Here is a 15,653-nt window from a genome sequence, read left to right as displayed (position 1 = left end):
TCAATGTTGGGGAAGTTAAAGTCCCCCATAGTAACCACCCTGTTCCTTTCACTCCTGATGAAGGGCTCTGGCCCGAAACGTCGAATTTCCTGTTCCTTGGATGCTGCCTGACCTGCTGTGCTTTAACCAGCAATACATTTTCAGCTCCTTTCACTCCTACCCAGAATAATTTTGTTAATCTTCTCTTCCACCTCCCTGGAACTGTGTGGAGGCCTATAAAAAACTCCAAGCAGTGTGACCTCTCCTTTCCTGTTTCTAACCTCAGCCCCCACTAATAGATGAGTCCTCATCAAAAGTTCTCTCAGCCACTGTTATACTATCCTTGACTAACACAGCCATGCTTCCCCCTATTTTACCTTCTTGCCTATTAATGAAAGATCTAAATACTGGAACTTGCAACATCCATTCCTCACCCTGCTCTATCCATGTCTCCAAAATGGCCACAACATCAAAGTCCCAGGTATCTGTCCATGCTGCACCTACCTTATTTCGGACACTTCTGGCATTGAAATAGACACACTTCAAACCAGTTTGCTGTCTGCCAGCACATTCCTGTGACCCTGAAATCCTGTCCCTGTCCTTCCTACTCTCATCCTCCTGTGCACTGCAACTACACCTCAGGTTCCCATTCCCCTGCTGAGCTAGTTTAAATCCACCCGTATAGCACCAGCAAATTTCCCACCCAGGATATTCGTACCCCTCTGGTTCAAGTGAAGACCGTTCTGTTTGTACAAGTCCCATCTTCCCCAGAATGAGCTCCAACTATCCAAGTATCTGAAACCCTCCCTCCTGCACCATCCTTGCAGCCACGTGTTCAGCTAATATCTCTCCCTCACTATCACGTGGCATGGGTAACAAACCGGAGGTAATAACTCTGTTTGTTCTAGCTCTCAGCTCTCACCATAGCTCCCTGAAATCCTGCCTTACATCCCTATCCCTCTTTCTACCTTTGTCGTTGGTACCTACATGGACCACGACTTGAGGCTGGTCACCCTCTCCATTCAGGACCCCAAAGACACGATCCAAGATGTCATGGACCCTGGCACCTGGGAGGCAACACACCAATCACAAGTCTCATTTGTTCCCAACAAACCTTCTATCTGAGCCTCTAACTATTGAGTTCCCAATGACTAACACTCTCCTCCTTTCCCTCCTTCCTTTCTGTGCAACAGGGACAGGCTCTGTGCTAAAGACCTGGGTCCCATTCAGTCCTTTCACCAGTAACATACAGTAGCAGCAATGTGTAGTATCTACAAGATGCATGGCAGTAACTCACCAAGCCAGTTATGACGGCATGCTCTAATGCCGTAACCTGTATCATCTAAAAGGACAAAGTCACCTCTTTCAGGTCCCCACCAAGTAATACAACATCCTGACTTAGAAGTATATCCCTATTCCTTCAGTGTTGCTGAGTCAAAATCCTGGACATCCACCCCAACAGCATTGTGGGTATTCTTATATCCAAAGTTCTACAGTGGTTCAAGAAGGCAGCCTGCCACCGCCACCTTCGGAGCAGTTAAGGATAGGCAGCAAATGCTGGTCCAGCCAATATCACCCACATCTGTGGAAGTATAAAGTTTTGCTTTAAATTGCAAGTTAGCACTTTCACCAAGGCCGGAGGGCGAGTTGGAGAAAATCATCTTTCCTTTTCCCGTTTTTACAGAGCAGACTGTTACCACAGAGAGTTCTTGACCAGTGCGAAGGAACAGCTGAGGGAAGACATCCAGTCCCTTAACAGCATTGCTCAGCACAGAGAAGGTTGGGCAGTGAAACCATCATCTGGAAATTGGTTGGTTCTGGGAAACTTTGACATATCACCAGATCTGCAAGTGGTCAGTGGTGTGGAGCCTGCTATCAGAACCACCCTTTCTGAGGGTTCAGTTAGGGTGAGTCTGGGAAGAGTGTGAGTGTCTCCAAGTGTGGTGAGAGCTTATCAATCATTGACCCCTCATGAACCACTGACTGATGAAGGAAGTGTTGAAGTAGAATGTATTTGAGGAGAGCTGCACAAGGTCATAAGAACATCTAACATACAAGATATTGTGCAATCATTAACACAGAGGCAGCTAAATGGAAGGGAAACCATTCAAATGTGAAGTGTGTGACCGAGCTTTTGCACAGATGTCAACACTTGTGAATCATCGACGTATTCATACTGGAGAAAAGCCGTTCAAATGTGAAGTATGCAATAGAAGTTTTGCACAGTTATCCGGTTTAGTGAATCATCGCCCTGTTCACACAGGGGAGAAACCGTTTGTTTGTGTAGTATGCAACAAATCATTCTCTCAGTCATCGACCCTCCTCATGCACCAACGTGTTCATACAGGGGAGAAACCATTCAGATGTGAGGTGTGTGACAAATCCTTCTCACAGTTAGGAAATCTCCGCACTCACCAACGCATTCACACAAGAGAGAAACCATTCATGTGTGATGTGTGTGTCAAATCATTCTCATATTTGTCAGCGCTCCGCAGACACCAACGCATTCACACAGGTTCAAAACTGTTTACATGTGAGGTGTGTGATAAATCATTCTCAAGGTCCTGGAACCTTCTACTCCATCAGAAGATCCACACAGGGGAGTAACCCTTGAAGTGTGAGGTTTGAGATTAACCTTTTATGAGGACCATCTGGGACACCACAGGATTCACACAGGGGAGAAACTGTTCAGGTGAAATGTTTATGATTGGGCTTTCACAAGTTGCCTCTGGTCCACTGATGTACTCTCACAGGGGAGAAACTCTATCAGTGTAAGTTCTGAAATAAAGCTTTGACACAGTTGTTTTACCTTTTAACACATTGGTGAACTGACAAAGGTACTACCTAGCTACATTTTGACCTAATCTGTTATCCAAGTGTAAACCTTACCCAGTCGCACTGTGCAGGATGTTTACAGTAATTTTTTGTTCACATCATAACATATAAACCACACCAGAATTAACTAAACAAATGTTTGCTCAATTTGTTCTTAAAGTTTGAACGTCTTTGCAAATGGTATTGGGATATTGAATCAAGAAGCTGTTTTCACTCCCATCAAGCAACTAGTGATGACATCACCAGTGCTGAGGGATGATGATGTAACAATGGAGTCACCCTGCAGTGTGATGTCAGTGAAACAGGACTTGGAGTAACCCCCAGGCAGTGAGGACAACCCGCTGTGTTTGTACCCAGAGGGTTTACACAAACTGAACAACACTACACAGATTGAGAAAGAGAGACTGGATATTGTCTTTACTTGTGAACTTTCCAATAACACCTATTGAGAGAGAAAGTGATGGTGGAGTCTGACCACAAGCCAATTCAGATCATCTTTCTCAAACCACTGCCACCTGTTCCAAAACATTTGCACATTATGTTACTTTATTTGTAGAGCTATCACTGGGAGGTGAAGTACAAACAAGGGAAGCAGATATACATCATGATATGCCATTGACAGCTACTGAAGAAAGGTGATGCTAGTACACAGTGTGAAATATTCCAGATTCAACAAGACAATGCAGCACGAAATGCTCTAGGAGTCATCAACCAGCAGAGACAATAGGCAAGATCTCCCACCATCTTTGATAATCGAAAACTGGATGTGCGACCCAAGATATGCATTGGTATTCTGCACAATTCCAACATCCACAATTCTGTGGGAAGTTTTCAGAGAATTTGAACTTCTGACAGATAATTTTCCTGTATTCCCAGGACCGCTGAAAAAGTTTCCACCTTTGGTTAGTTTGAGACTCCAGATAGTTATGACATGCTTATCTGAGTACTGTTAGACAGGAACAGTTTAACTCTTGAATAAGTAAATAATTAAATCTTCAAAACTCTCCCTGTCTAGGGCACTCACCTAAAATCACCAAACTAAACTGAACTGACCTGACCTTCCCTGTCCTGGCAACACTATTGACCCAATTATCCTCCCGACTGTTCACCTTTCTCCCCTAGCTACCATCCTGTCCACTTATTTCATTAGTATTGCCATCCTACCAACTTACTTCATCCATTATAATTGCCTTGTACAAAGGAAGTAGAGTCGTTATCCCTAAAGAGATGAGGAAAATGCTGAAACACATGCTATGTATACCATCAGGGAATAGAGTCTAGTCTGAGGAAAGTAAGAGGAGTGCTGTACTGGCCAAACATGTACAATGAAATGAAGGACTAATGCAGTGCTTGTAATGAACAGAGTAAACAAAATAAAGAGCTGTTCACGACTGTTCACTTCCCAAACAACCCATGAATGAAGCTTGGAGCAGACCTCTTGAATCTAGTGGGTTTTGAGAAGATTTGTAGCTCAGCTTGAGGTTCTGGATAGAGGTTTGCTCACTGAGCTGGAAGATTCATTTTCAAACATTTCATCACCATACTAGGTAACATCTTCAGTGAGCCTCTGGATGAAACATTGCTGATTATTCTTGCTTTCTATTTATATGTTTGAGTTTCTTTGGGTTGGTGATGTCGTTTCCTGTTCTTTTTCTCAGGTGGTGGTAAATCGGGTCTAAGTCAATGTGCTTATTGGTAGAGTTCCGGTTGGAATGCCATGTCTCTAGGAATTCTCATGTGTGTCTCTGTTTGGCTTGTCCTAGGAGGGATATGTTGTCCCAGTCAAAGTGGTGTCCTTCCTCATCTGTATGAAAGGATATAGTGAGAAAGGATCATGTCGTTTTGTGGCTAGTGGCTGTTAATATATTCTGGTGGCTAGTTTTCTGCTTGTTTGTCCAAGGGGTATGATTAGTAGCCCACAAACCCATCAACACAGTAAAACAGCAGCTAATGAACTTGAAAGATCCCACCCAACCAACAAGCAAAACTAATGTCATTTACAAAATACCGTGCAAGGACTGTAACAAACACTACATTGGACAAACAGGCTGAAAATTAGCCACCAAGATACATGAACATCAACTAACCGCAAAACGACTTGACCCGCTCTCACTAATATCCTTACATACAGATGAGGAAGGACACCACTTCGACTGGGACAACACACCCATCCTAGGGCAAGCCAAACAGACACACACGAGAATTCCTAGAAGCATGGCATTCCAATCGGAACTCTATCAACAAACACGTTGCCTTAGACCAGATTTACCCCGGAGAAAAAGAACAGGAAACGACATCGCCATAGGAAATGACATCACCAACCCAAAGAAACTCAAACATATAAGTAAAAAGCAGGAATCATGAGCAATGCTTCATCCGGAGGCTCATTGAAGATGTTACCTAATATGATGCCAAAACGTCTGAGAATGAACCTTCCAGCTCAGTGAGCAAATCTACATCCAGAACCTCTTGAATCTCACTGGAAGTGATTATCTTGGCTACTAATTAGATGATGGGGCGTTAAAGCAGCTGATATCAATGAGTCTCAGTGAGATTGCACTTTGCCTGAAAGCACACTTCAGTCATGACATTCCTGACAATGTGATCAGTGACAGTGACCTCAATTCACAAATCCACTTGCTGAATGATTGGGAAATTCAACACCACACATCACCTCCACAATATCCCAGTCCAATTGAAAGACAAATAGGAATGAAAATTAACAAATTGATCATTAAAATATTGACTAGGTCCAGCAAAGATATGTACATAGACTAGAGAAACAAAGACACTGAAGGCATGGAAAGTTGTCAGACAATGTCATGACACACCAAGACTAAATCATGAGCTTAAATACTATTCAGGCCAGAAATTGTAATAGGAGTGAGTGAGCAGATCGTTGTGAAATGACCGAAAGCCAAATACCACTTGAATGAATCTTCCAAATTATTGCCAGTGTTGAGAGGTGGAGAGTCAGTCAGAGTTCAACAGGACCTACGTAGGAAGATTGTCACCTCAAATCATTCATGGTGAAATTGAACAATTTTCACTAACCCAAATATCTATGTATGCTAAGGGCTGATCAGGCAGATCGACATCACCAACTAAGTAAGGAATTGAGCTCGGTCCCAAAAGTCAACAGTTCCCTTACAAATGCGGTAGGTTAGCAACAATTACCACAGGCAAAAAATCATTCCTAGCAGCATCATGGGTGAACATATACCCAAATAAACTGAAGTGGTTGAAGAAAGCAACTCACCATCTTTTCTAGGGCAATTGGGGATTCTGCATCAACTGCTAGCCTAGCCCGAGGCAACATTATCCTATGAACAAGATTAAAAAAACACTACAACAACAGCATTTTACACAGAGGTAAAATCAACAAAGTAAACATTAGGCAATGGAGGGACAGCCAACCACAATCACCAATGCACTGTAAAAGACCTTAATACTCTAAAGATTATGTGTGGAAAGCTGTGTAACCATAGAGTCCCTACTATGTGGAAACAGGCCATGCAGCCCACATCAACCCTCAGAAGAGCATCCCACCAGACACACTCCTATACCCATAATGCTGCATTTCTCATAGCTAATCCACCTAGCCTACACATCCCTGAATAATACCTGTTTGGAAACCAAAGCACCCAGAGGAAACCCGTACAGACATTGGGAGAATGTGCAAATACCACAGAGTCAGATGCCCAAGGGTGGAATCAAACTCACACCCCCAGCGGTATGAGGTGACAGTGCTAACCACTGAGTCACAATGCTGCCCTGCACTGTATGGTGTAAGAACAGTTTAAAAGGAACAATTTTTTGTTCACGTCATAATTTTCTTTCTACACATTGTGGAGTGACTTAAAGAGGATACTTTTTCCTTCAAAATGTTATACATTGTTGCTTGCCATATCACTGTAATGTTTAGGCCTAGAAATAAAGGTTTGTGTGCAGTAGCCATTTTACACACAACTTGGAAGATAGTTCAAGATTCATATTGCTCCATGTGTACAAAAATGTTTCTCGAAACTTGGGTAACTGACCAGTGATACAGAGGCAACTTTGGGCAACAGGTCAAGTTGGAATTTAAACTTGTCATAGTCCATCTGAATAAAATCTCACTTACTTCAGCTGGTATCTCAGTTCTCCTGGTAAAATGTTTGACAGATTTCACGTGTGGAAATTGTATATTTCATCCTTGGAAGTTTTCAAATTGATATCATCAGTATGAAATGTGTAGGCTTTGACAGCAGATCAGAAAAGGCAGACCCACAGTAACAAGGCAGTGATAACATACATCGATGGGATCAGCACATGTACAGGAGAGAGAATCAAATTGGATAACAGAAGTAGAGGGGCTTGAGCCTGCATCAGAGGGTTATGGGTTATGAATTGAGAGAGATGACATAGATTGGGCAAGGTCAGATAGGGGATGAAAACATGCTCAAAATGCTCACTCAAACTAACAGGGAGCCTTCCTTGGAAGAATAGGTTATTCATCAAGTTTTATCTCTGATAGTATTCAAACAATAGAACTTTCCTGAGTGAATGAAATCAGAGCGGTCCATCAGCAGGACTGACTGAAGACCATCCCTTCAAATGGCCATTCCAGCTGATACCAGAGATTTTACCATCTTTCACAGCTTCTGGAACCCAGACAAAGGCAACACTGATAACTACAGCTCTAACTATTTACCACTTCAAATCAAATTTCAGGCCGCCTGTTTATGGGAATAGGAAAAATTATCAGCAGTGATATAGTTCACATGCTCATCTCTGAATTAGAATGTACTAGTTTCAGTTATCACACCATGACTAGAGAACTCAGGCTGACACTCCAATATGCTTTCAGAGTTACTAACATTCAGGTAAATTAGACGCTCATATCTTTCCAAATAAATGTAGAATAGATCTCAAAGTCAGAGAGATGTACAGCATGGAGACAGTCCCTTTGGTCCAACTTGTCTAAGCTAACCAGATATCCTAATCTTAGTCCCATTTGCCAGCATTTGGCCAATATCCCTCTAAATCTTCCCTATTCATGTACCCATCAAATGCCTCTTAAATGTAATCATGATTTGAAGATGCCAGTGTTGGACTGGGGTTTCTGTGTTACGATCGAGCCCTCCACAATCACCTGATGAAGGAGTGTCGATCCGAAAGCTAGTGTGCTTCCAATTAAACCTGTTGGACTATAACCTGGTGTTGTGTGATTTTTAACTCTTAAATGTAGTAATTGTACCAGCCTTCACCACTTCCTCTGGCAGCTCATTCAATACATGCACTGCCCTCTGCAAGAAAAAATTGCCACTTAGGTACCTTTTGAATCTTTCCCCTCACCTTAAACCTGCCTTCTAGTTTTGGACTCCCTTCCCTTGGTTATTCATCCTATTCATGCCCCTCTATAAGGTCACCCCTCAGCCTCCGATGCTCCAGGGAAAATAGCCACAGCCTATTCAGCCGCTCCCTATTGCTCAAACCCTCCAACCGTGGGAACAGCCTAGTAAATCTTTCCTGAACCCATTTCAGTTTCACAACATCTTTCCTATAGAAGGGAAACCAGAACTGTATGCAGTATTCCAAAATTTGCCTAACCAATATCTTGTACAGCCACAACACGACCTCTGAATTCCTATACTCAGTGCACCGATTAATAAAGGCAAACGAACCAAATGCCTTCTTCACTGTCCACTTGTAATTCCACTTTCAAGGAATTATGCATCTACACCCCCAAGGTCCCTATGTTTGACAACTCTCCCCAGGATCTTACCATTAAGTGTAGAAGTCCTGCCCTGATTTTCCTTAACAAAATGCAGCACCTCCCATTTATCTAAATTAAACATCATATGCCACTTCTCAGCCCACTGGTCCATCTGATCAAGGATCCATTGTGCTCTGGGATAACCACCTTCACTGTCCACTATACCACCAATGTTGGTGTCAACTTACTAACCAAACCTCCTGTATTCACATTCAAATGATTTACATAAATGACAAAAAGCAGTGGATCCAGCACCGATTTTTGCAGTACATTGCTGGTCACAGGCCTCTAGTCTGAAAAGCAACCCTGCACCACCACTCTCCATCTTTCAAGCTAATTTGTATCCAAATGGCTACCTCTCCCTGTATACCATGTGATCTGACCTTGCTAACTATCTTCTGGAATCTTGTTGAATGTCTTGCTGAAGTCTTATAGACTGCCTTCATCTGCCTTCATCAATCCTTTTTGTCAGTTCTTCAAAAAACTCAAATCAAGTTAGTGAGACACGATTTCCCACACACAAAGCCATGTTGACTATCGTTAATCATTCCTTGCCTGTACAAATACATGTAAATCCTGTCCCTCAGAATCCCTTCCAACAACCTACCCATCACTGACATTATGCTCACTGGTCTAGAGTTCCCTGGCTTTTCCTTCCCACTTTCCTTAAATAGTGGCAACACCTCCAGTCTTCCAACACCTCACTCATGGCTATTGATGATACAAATATCTCAGTAAACTCCTCCCTAGCTTCACACAAATCTCTGGGATTCACCTGATCAGGTCCCAGGAATCTATCCACCTTTATCCATTTTAAGATATTCAGCACCTCTTCCTCTGTATTACAGACACTTTTCAAGATATCACTATTTATTTCTCCAAATCCTCTAGCTTTCATAACCTGCTTCAAAGTAAAAACTGATCCAAACTACCCATTTAGTATCTCACCCACCTTCTGCAGTTCCACACAGACTGCTTTGTTGATCTTTAAGGGACCCTATTCTCTCCATAGTTACTCTTCTGTCCTTAAGGTACTTGCAGAATTTCTTTGGATTCTCCTTAGCCCTATTTGCAAAAGCTATGTCAAATCCCCTTTTTGCCTTCCGGATTTCCCTCTTGAGAGTACTCCTCCTGCCCATATACTCCTCCAGGGATTTACTCGATCTCAGCTGTCTATACTTGACATGTCTCCTTTTCCTTAACCAGAATATTTCACAATGTTATTACTTGGAGGTGTGATGGTCTGAGGGAACTCAGGTCTATACAGTCTCATTCTACTCCCTCACCACACTTAGGATAGCAGTCCTCCCAGACAGGAGAGTTCAAACATTCTCCATGGTATTACTCAAACACCCATCACCTTCGGAGGTTCTGTCTATAATTCCCATCCCTAAGCACAGTCCAATTCAATCCCAGAATCACTCCTGAGAGCTGGCTCACTTTACTAACAAACACACTCACATCAGAGGAAACTCTCAGAATATTACCTAGAGGTTTCTTTAAATTCTCTCTGCTTTAGTCTGGCTCCCAATTCCAATGGTCAGACATGACACCAAATTTTAGTGTTATAGGATGGAACTTATTTCCATCATTCAAACCCACCAATGGTAACAGAGATCCACTGATCCTGTGGGTTCATGGACCAATCAGTTTCCACTCCTGGAAGACCTTACTCCTTCCTGCAAGTGAGTTGGACAGTGCTTTGTGATTCCCAACTCTCTGCTCTTTTGCCCTCCATTCACCACAATGCTCCTATAGCTTTCAATCTGATTTAACTTTCATATCCATCATTTAACTTTTGTACACAAGTTTACCTTCACCCTAGTCCTTCTGGGATAATTTCATTGTTTCTCAAGTTCAAGTTAAAGACTTGAGCCTCCCTGATATACCAATTGGTTTATTAATCTATCACTTGATCTGAACGGACCACATCAAGTTCCCGTGGTCCTACTATCCTCTGCCAAAACTCCATGACCAATTACTCCATGGCCATCCTGAACACAAGAGACTGCATACAATTTCACCTCCAGAAAGCCAACTGTGTCCTTGCGGAAGTTATGTTCCAGCTGCACGGGGCACCTTAGGAAGTATGGCTGCAAACCTCCAATCAGCTGTATTTGATAGAACACTAGAAAGCTACCATAACTGGACATGTTGAAAAAGGCCAGACTTCGATCAACAGAATTCCCAACAGGAATCCATATAGAAAGTAACAAACAGCATCAGCACAGGAGACAGCACTAAATAATACTAACTGCCATGGTAGTACTAATTGTTCAGTGTGAATGGGTCAGTATAGATGAATGAATAAGTTGTCTTAATTTGGTAATCACAGTTACTTCATATGGGCAGTTAACAATTTGTAAGCAATTTTCTGACAGTTGTTTGTTCAAAAACAGCAGTTTAGATATGATACATTGGTTAATTAGATAAAGAAATTATACAGCTGGTACAACTGGGGATAGTTCACTGATACTAAAGAACAAACAAAGCTGTTGGTGTGGAATGTGCCAGTATCCTGCTCTCTAGCTGAAGTGTTCAGGAACTCTTCCTTCTGTCTTCCTCCTCTTCTTCTGGTTCATTTCAGGAAAAAGTTCTCTGAGGACTGCTTGATGAGGACACCCAATTAGAACTGCAGTCTACAGGATCTGCCTGATGAGTACCCCTCAGTGCAGACCATACAATTAGGACTGCTGTCTACAGAAGTCTGACTGATGATGAGTACGTGATGAGCAACTCTTCTGTCCCTGAGCACTTGTCAATACACTCTATTTCTAGGGGCAGGTAACTAACGCCTTGTCAGTCAATTGTCTGAATCCTTTTGACTAATGACCATGGGACAGCTCCTCGTGATCTCAAAAGACCATTATCTCCTTGTCACCTTCATTTGAAAGTTTTCATTCCTTCTAAGGACAAATTCTTTTTATCTTTTTAATGCATAATGCTCATAATAGAGTAGCATGGTGCACAATACATTTTTTGATTAAGCTAGTAGGCCAGTTCCTACTGTAACATTGTTAAACTAGGTCTCATGCTACATGGAAATATTAAATTTGGAGTACAATAAGCATAGAGTTTTAAACGAGAACCTAATTTCCGACAACTGTGTGGTTAAGTGAGTGATGTATGGTGCTAGAGTGGTAGGTGAACAATGTGACAGTGAGAAGAGTGGGCAGATGGCTGGAATACTTAGTTGCAGGTTGGAAAGTTGTCTTGTCAGGTTAGTGGCTGGCCAAATGATGGGATAAGTCAGGTCTTGTTGTGGAAATCATTGTGAGGGTATTGGATTGAATTGGTCAGACTGATCACATGGTCCATAAACTTATCAGTTCCCATTCCTGGAAGATACTGTTCCCCCAGGTGAAATGACTTTCTAATTCCTAACATGGTTTAAGCACCTTCATTCCCAATATAACCCTTGTTTCCATTCTGACCAAAGGCAGCATTTGATGCAGACAAATTCTCATTGCTGTATTCTGTTAAAGGTTGAACTGTCACAGTTGATCCATGGTTAAATCACCTCATCAATGGTGACCTTTTGAGAGACGAGGCTACCAAGGTCTTGGAAGTACTCATATATTCCAGGGTCTCTATCTTCACACAATGAGAAGTGGAATATTTGGTGATCAGGTATGTACCAATGTGAGTTTTGTTCTGACAATATTCAAGGACACGGTGAGTTTCTTGTATGGAGAATTGAAGATATTGAGAATAGTTTGCAATGTCATCATCCAGTCTGCAACAGATTTACAAACTGTATATAATATCTATGAGTTAATTTTGGCAGAGAGGTTTCTCATTGAGATAGTGTTTAACACTCAGAGGGCATTCACAGCAGACACCATCTCCCTGGCCCTACATTCATCCCCAGAACATCTGGATAACAAGAACACCTAAATCAGACTTCTATTTATTGATTTTAGCTTCATCTTCAACACTGTAATTCCAACAAAACTCATCTCCAAACTCCAAGACCGAAGATTCTGCTCCCTCCCCTGTAACTGAATCTTCGACTTTCTGACCCACAGACCATAATCAGTGAGGATAAACCTACTCCACAATAATCCTCAACACCGGTGCCCCGCAAGGCTGCGTACTCAGCCCCTTACTGTACTCCTTGTACACTTATGACTGTGTTGCCAAATTCAGCTCTAAGTCTATTTATAAAATTTGCTGATGACACCACCATAGTGGGTCAGATCTCAAACAACAACAACTGAGTACAGGAAGAGAGAGACAGCTTAGTGGGATGGTGTAAAGGCAACAATCTCTCCCTCAATGTTAGCAAAACAAAGAGTTGGTCACCCCTGTCTGTATCAATGTGCAAAGAAGGTGGTTGAGAGCTTTAAATTCAAATAGTAATAATTCCTAGTAAATATTACTATTTGAATTCAGATTCAAATTCAATTCAGAAGGCTAAAGAAATTAAACATGTCCACAATGAATCTTTACCGATTTTTATAAATGCATCATAGAAAGCATCCAATCCAAATGCATCACAGCTTGGCCGAAGACCACAAGAAATTACAGAGCATTGTGAATGCAGCCCAGTCCATCATGAAACCCAGCTTTCCTTCCATTGACTTGGTCTACATTTCCTGCTGCCTCAGAAAAGTAGTCAATATAATTAAAGACATCTCCCACCCCAATTATACCCTCTTCCACCCTCTACCATTGGACAGAAGATACACAAGTTTGGAAATACATACCAACAGATTTAAGATACCTTCTTTACCACTGTTATCAGACGCATGAATGGACCTCTCATGTATTAGAGTTGATCTTTCTCTGCAACTTCTGTGTAGGTGTAACACTATACTGTATTCTGTATTCTGTACTATTACCCTGATGTACTTATGTAAGGCATGATTTGTCTGATTAGCACACATAACAATATTTTTTTCACTGTATTTCAGTACTTGACAATCATAAATCAAATCAAGTCAAATCTGTTGATCTTCGATGAGGTGAATGATCATTGTCAGATAGATCGTAAATAGAATGGTGACTATCACATGGCCTTGCTTAACATCAGTCTGGATTTCGAAGGTTCTGTTTCAGATCTCCCACTCAAGACGATTACAGTCATATCATCATGAATCAGTTGCAGGGTTGTGATGTCATTTCTGGGACCTTCAAATCATTGGAGCATAATCCATAGGTCCTCGCAAATTACTGAGTCAAATATTTTATCACATCAATATATGTAAAGAAGAATTTCTGGTGTTGGTCTCAACAATTTTCTTGGATTTGTTGAACTTCAAATAACAAGTTGGGGGTTCATCTGGAAGGTTGAAATCCATGTCAAATTTGTACCTTATGTCTGCACCACTCAGACCAAATGGGGACAGCTGAAGGCTCATCCCCAAAGACAAATCCAGACTGTAAGGGACATGCTGGGAAGAGAAGGTCCAAGAAATCCAACAATATGGTCATGAAAATCATTTCTGAAATCAACAGAAGGATTGAAAGACTGAAGAGAAATGTGCAAAATCCCCTTCATTCATAGGATAGTGTTAATCTTCTTAAGGATGACAATTCCATCTGTTAATCCTGGAAAAATCATTTTCAATATCCTCAACCACAAATCTACAGGGACAGCTGATACCCTGTAGTCTATCCTCCACGCCTTGTTGTAGAGTACAGGAGTGCGTCACCACAAATGGGACAACTGTAACAAGCAATCAACAAAGCCTGCAACTTTGATGGTATACCAGCCAAGGGCTTCAAAACTGGCAAACATTAGTACAGATCAAGAATCATGAACCCATCTTATGGATTTGGAGGAAAAGGATCTCCCCTAGCTTCACTAACATGAGAATTGTAACAATCTTCATACAGAGAGATTAAATCAAACTTCATGTTTCACGCATGTATTTCCCTATTGCCCATAGCAAGGAAAATTGTGACATACATTCTCCTAAGTTGCCTACCTCCTGTAACTAAAAGATTGTTCCTGAAAAACAATGGCATTTGTGCATAAACAGGAGCTTTTATACATACTAATGTCTTCAAATGGTTATGTTTAACAATCTGGTTAACATATAACTGGCCTCTTAAAAAATCTGGATTGTTGGTGGGAGAGGTTTGAGACAGCTAGTGCTTTGGAATGACAGCTCCCATGTGTGAGCACTAGAGGATAAACAGAAGCAGGTGACCTGGTTTCAAGTCCATATGAAGATGTCTGGTGAAAGAGAATTAGGTGAAATATTCCTGGCGCACATCACACTGGAAAGGTCTGTCTCCCATGTGGGTTCACTAATGGTCATGGAGGTAAGACAACGTTCCAAAAAGTTTTATTATACACCTCACACTGACAGGGCTTTATCCCTGTGTGAATGTGTTTGTGAACCAGGAGATATGTTGACACATATCTCACTAATGTACTTCTCCTGTTTAGGGAAATCGGGGAAGTGGATGAGTCTTTTACAAGCATTGCAACTCAGCAGTTTCTCCCACGTGAATCGTGTGATGTCTCTATTTTTTGAAGGCATGATTGAAGCTTTATTGCAAACTATACACTTCAAAGGTTACTCCTTTGTGTGGATCCTTTGATGAAGCAGGAGTTTTGATGAATGTGAGAATGATTTGTCACACAGCTCACATTTGAATGGCTTCTCCCTTGTATGAATGCGTTGGTGTTGCCAACGGTCCGATGACTGAGTCAGAGAATTACTTGTTGCACACCTCACACCTGACTGGTTTCTCCCCTGTGTGAATGTGTTTGTGTTTGCGAAAGGCCGATGAGTCCGAGAATGATTTATCACACACTCCACAATTGAATGGTTTCTCCCCTGTGTGAATGCGTCGGTGTGTTTGGAGGTTTGCAGACTTCATGAATGACTTGTCACACACCTCACATGTGAATGGTTTCTCCCCCATGTGAATGCGCCAGTGTGTCACCAAGCCTGATGATTCTGTAAAGCACTTGTTACACATCTCACACTTAAATGACATCTCACCACTGTAAAGGTACAAGACATGCATATTTTGTGTTAAGGGATTCCAAGAAGCTGTGGAGCTGCTCCTCACACAGCCTCTCACCTGCAGAATTGAGTCAATAGTCCGTGAGACTTGGTGA

At 41.9% G+C, this 15,653-nt stretch overlaps 2 protein-coding genes across 3 annotated transcripts in view; one reads left to right on the top strand and one right to left on the bottom strand.

The window, feature by feature from the left end:
• The window catches only part of LOC132832641 (zinc finger protein 271-like), an 88,178-nt gene that overhangs the window by 71,004 nt on the left and 1,521 nt on the right, over positions 1 to 15,653 (bottom strand). The window lies entirely within an intron of this gene.
• The window catches only part of LOC132832995 (zinc finger protein 271-like), a 38,784-nt gene continuing 37,706 nt past the window's right edge, over positions 14,576 to 15,653 (top strand). For both annotated transcript variants that reach the window (XM_060851263.1, XM_060851260.1), the window contains exon 1: positions 14,576 to 14,845. The gene's annotated coding sequence lies outside the window, so the exon portion shown is untranslated. The remainder of the gene's footprint in view (positions 14,846 to 15,653) is intronic.

This window comes from Hemiscyllium ocellatum, chromosome 35, assembly GCF_020745735.1.
Source record: "Hemiscyllium ocellatum isolate sHemOce1 chromosome 35, sHemOce1.pat.X.cur, whole genome shotgun sequence".
In the NCBI taxonomy this organism is placed as follows: domain Eukaryota; kingdom Metazoa; phylum Chordata; class Chondrichthyes; order Orectolobiformes; family Hemiscylliidae; genus Hemiscyllium; species Hemiscyllium ocellatum.
Note: the sequence above shows the minus strand (reverse complement) of the source record. Positions and strands in the feature narration are given on the sequence as shown.